Raw genomic sequence first — 4,836 nt, forward strand, 5'->3', positions numbered from 1 at the left:
ATTAGAGCCACCTTCTCTTCAGGCTGTTTTACTAATTAGTTGTTTGTAGTAGTTCTTAGCTCTGGCTACACAACAGAATCATCTGGATAATTTTTAAAACTACTAAAGCCCCAGCCTATCCCTACCATACCCCCAATATAATTTATTTATCTGGAATAGGGCCTACCCATTAGTGTTTTGTTTTGTTTTGTTTTGTTTTTTCTTTAACTCTCCCTGGTTGCTACTACTGTGCAAACTGGGTCTAAACCATTGTTTTGGTATGGAACCATAATTAGAAAAATCTGCTCTTTACTCCTTAGGCTCTCTTCAAAAAAATATTGGCGACTGAACACAGCATATGAATCTCACAAGCACAATTTTGAGCAAAAGAAGCCAAAAGCGAAAAGAGAACATATAATTGGGACTTACTGCTAATAGGTACAAGGTTATTTGTGGGATAAAGTAGCAGATGGAAGTATTCCTGAATTAGATAGTGGTGATGATTGCACAACAGAGATTGTAGTAAAAACCATTGAAGTGGGGCACCTGGGTGGCTCAGTGGTTGAGCACCTGACTTTGGTTTAGGGAGTGTTCCTGGGATCCCAGGATCCAGTCCCACATCGGGCTCCCTGCATGGAGCCTGCTTCTCCCTCTGTCTATCTCTGCCTCTCTCTCTCTGTGTCTCATGAATAAATAAGTAAAATCTAAACAAAAACATTGAAGTGTACACTTTTTTAAAGTGGTGAACTTGGGACATCTGGGTGGCTCAGCAGTTGAGCATCTGCCTGGTTGAGCATCTGCTTTTGGCTCAGGGCATGATCCTGGTCCAGGGATCGAGTCCCACATCCGGCTCCCTGCGAGGAGCCTGCTTCTTCCTCTGCCTGTGTCTCTGCCTCTCTCTCTCTGGGTCTCTCATGAATAAATAAATAAAATCTTTAAAAAAAAATAAACTGGTGAACTTTATGTTGCATGAAGTATATCTCAATTTAAAAAGCTACTAAAAAAGAGAACATCTGGTTTAATCATTCTTGTAAACTTCAAAATTAGGCATATCTAAACCAAAGTGTTTGAATTCAGGTTAGTGGTTATCTTTGGGGAGACAGCCTGGATAGTGCCTGGCAAGGGGAACAAGGAGGACTCTGGAAGTGCTGGCAGCGCTCTTATTTCATGACCTGAATTGTAGTTACAGAGGTGAACTCACTTTGTGATTATTCATTTTGGGGCTGCATATTTATAATTTGTGCTTCCAGAAAAACTGGTTGTCAAGAAGAGGTTAAAAGATATTTAGACTCCTCCACTTAAAAATACACAAATATTATCTGAGTAATCTAAATCTATAATAAAAGCAAGTCTGACGAGATTAAGGTAATGTTTGACAGTACAGGTCACTTAATATTGGAATTGTTTTCCAGACATGGCTATAGAATCTCTGTCTTCAGAACTCTCTGAAAAATAACCTTGCAGTAAAATCAATTCTATTTTGAGATGGTATCTTGTAGTAATTGGCCAGATAATATTTTGAGATTTGATCTAGTTCTTTTGAGTCTACCTTTAGTTTATATTTATTTTTTTACTCTGGGAAATAAACAGACAAAATAAAAATTACGAGAACTTTGAATTCCCATAGAGAATTGACTAATTCACATATTTTTTAGTTTCAGCAAAACTTACTGTAATCTGTTTCATCAGTCATCAAATTAATTTTTTCTAAGCTCAATTTAATTTCCTTTCTTTTATATTATCACCAATAATTTTTCTTAAATGCCATTAATATGCTGATAATCCTGGATTCTCCTTCCTTTCTTTGCTTATTGCCTTTTCAGGCTCAATGAATTTAGTTGTTTCGACTTTCTTTCTTCATATGTTCCAGGATTTCATTACTTTTTGGTTCTTTTATATTTCTTTAGCTCTACTTATACTTCTAAGACCTTTGGTTTCCAGAGATGACTACAATATTATGAGGTTCTGGAAAATATCCTCTTCCTTTTGCAACAGTGTTTATAAACTACAGTATGGTTCAACATTGACTTTTCTTGTTCCAGGATTACGTCTTTAGAATTGAGTCAATTTAACATTGCCACTGATTTCATAACCTCTGTTTTGTATGCAATCTATTACCTTTGAAATCTTTTCATGAATTTCCAGAACTCCTTATTCCACTTGTAAACTATGGTTTTATATTCTTATATCTAATGTTTGGGGTTTTTTTTTTTTTACAAAGAAAACAAACATCATTTTAAATTTGCTTTGTTCTTAATTATTCTAATTTTTCTGAAGACATCACCATAATATAAGCACCCATGATATTAGCCAGATTCAGAGATAATGAGTAATTTTTTTCTTAGTTCTTTTTTTTTAAGATTTTATTTATTTATTCATAGACACAGAGACACAGACAGAGGGAGAAGCAGGCTCCATGCAGGGAGCCGGATGTGGGACTCGATCCCGGGTCTCCAGGATCACACCCCAGGCTGCAAGCTGCGCCAAACCGCTGCGCCACCAGGGCTGCCCCTCTTAGTTCTTAATTTTTTCAATTATTTCTTTTTTGGTTGACAAATCTCATGTTGACGATTTTACTAATGATGCTATTTTAAGGAAAATAAAACCACAGAAAAAAGAGTGTATCTTGTTTCTGAGCAGCTAAGCAAATATATATATTATGTATATTCTCTTTTATTGAAGATAAAATTTTGTTGTAGCCATGGATAATTTTGTAGCTAGATGGAATTTTGTAGATTATTTTTTTCAATTTCCATAACTACAGATGAGGAAGCTGATACTCGGAAAAATCCACATAGTTAATTAATGATAAAGCCATTTTCTTCCACATTCTTTATTGTTTCCTTGTACTTAATCTTCATCTTTTTTTTCTATGAAATTTATTCTTTAAAGATGGATTTTACTGACTGATTGAGAACCAGGGGAGGGGCAGGAGAGGAGGGAGAAAATCTCAAGTAGACTCCTTGCTGAGTGCATAGCCCCACACAGGGCTCAATCTCACCACCCTGGGATTATGATCCAAGCTAAAATTGAGAGTTGGATGCTTAATCAACTGAGCCCTCTATGCAGGTGGCCCTCTATGCAATATTTTTAACATGTAAGCACAATGCATCATTTTAGCTTTTTTTCTCATTAAATTTCTTTAAAGTTTTTTTTGTAAATTGGTTAACTCCTTTTTAGTACTAGACATTCAAGCTATTTCAGTACCATTTAATACATTATGATATTAGCACAACTTTAAAACCTTCTTCAGTGCAAAATACTTTTCTTTGTTGGTGGCGGTTTTTAATATATTATATTTTTTCCCCACCCTTTCTGAATTTTCCAAACCAGATACTCCCAGAAAAGATCCATCCCTTCACATTGGATAAGAAGAGCAGCTGACGGATACTGAGCTCCATGTTAATTGTTCCCATTTTACTGGCAAGATAACTGAGACACAAAGATTTTTTTATGGCAGAATGAGATGAGACCTAGGCTTCCTTATTCTGGATTTGGTATTTAACTTTTTATATATATTCCTTTAATAATTTCTATTTTATGTGTTTCATAATGTCCATTATATACTTTTATGTAGTATTTGTAAAAGTAAAGAATTAGTCTAATCGAAAGAGAAGCCTGGCATTTGCCCTCAGCTCCCAGAAGATGATGACCCAGGAAATGATCTCTTGGAATGTCCTGCCTGATAACACTGTCTTTATTTACCTGAGGACCTTGGGCTACACTAGATGGTTTAACAACGTAATATGTATATTAGGGGCTTTGGACCCAGTAGTATCAGCTTAACCTGCAGAGGAACTGGACGCTAATGGTGTGACCAAATCCCAATAAAAACTCTGGACACCAAGGCTCAGGTAAGCTTCCCCTGTTGGCAATACTGCAGGTGTAATGTCACACATTACATTGCCAGAAGTTAGTACCATTCATGACTCCATGGGCAGAGGACAGTTAGAAGCTCCATCCATGGAATTCTCCTGGACTTTGCTCTACATGCCTCTTCCCTTGGCTGATTTTAACCTGTATCCTTTCACTGTAATAAACCATAACTGGATATAACAGCTTTCAGTGAGTCCTGTGTGTTCTTCTAGTGAATTACCAAAGCTGAGAGTAGTCTTGGGGACCACCTGAACTTGCAGTTGTTGTCAGGGGTGAGTGTGGTCCTGGGAGCTCTGAAACATCTGATCAGAAAAGTTTGGAGCTATTAGTCTAGACCACGTTGGCAAATGATTATCTATTTTCTTCTTAAAGATCTTTGGAAATGTAAATATCTGTCAGTGACCTATTTTACAGTGATGGTATAAATATAAAATCACTGCAATAATAAAGGTCAAATTACACCTGCTCTAAAAGTATGAGTCCTTTTTCTTTTCTTTCTTTTTTTTTTAGAATCTCTTTGGGTTATTTTGTTTTTATCTTCTTGGTTCTAATGACTGCATTAAAAATTGTTGATGGCTCCATCTCTCTTAAAACTTTAGCTGATCTCATAGTACCAAAGGTCCCTAAGAGCTGAAACCACAATTTATTTATATTTTTAGTCGTAACACTTAATACAATGCCTCAGTTCCTTTTGTCAGGAGAAAAAAACTAAATCGTTGTCTCTATATTAGAGATAGTATTAGAAAAAAAGACATTTCTAGTCCCTGTTTTTTTATTTGCTTTGTCAGCAGTGAGTAAGTCACTCACCTTCTCTGAACCTCTTAATCATCTGTAAAACAAAAAAAGTGGGTTCAGTGTTTTTTAACTTTCTCTCTTCTCTTTCTTTCTTTCTTTTCTTTTCTTTTCTTTCTTTTCTTTCTTTCTTTATTCTTTCTTCCTTTATTCTATCATTATGGCACTATTTTCAAATGAAATCTCACT

Source organism: Vulpes lagopus, chromosome 6 (genome assembly GCF_018345385.1).
Source record: "Vulpes lagopus strain Blue_001 chromosome 6, ASM1834538v1, whole genome shotgun sequence".
NCBI classification, from domain to species: Eukaryota; Metazoa; Chordata; class Mammalia; order Carnivora; family Canidae; genus Vulpes; species Vulpes lagopus.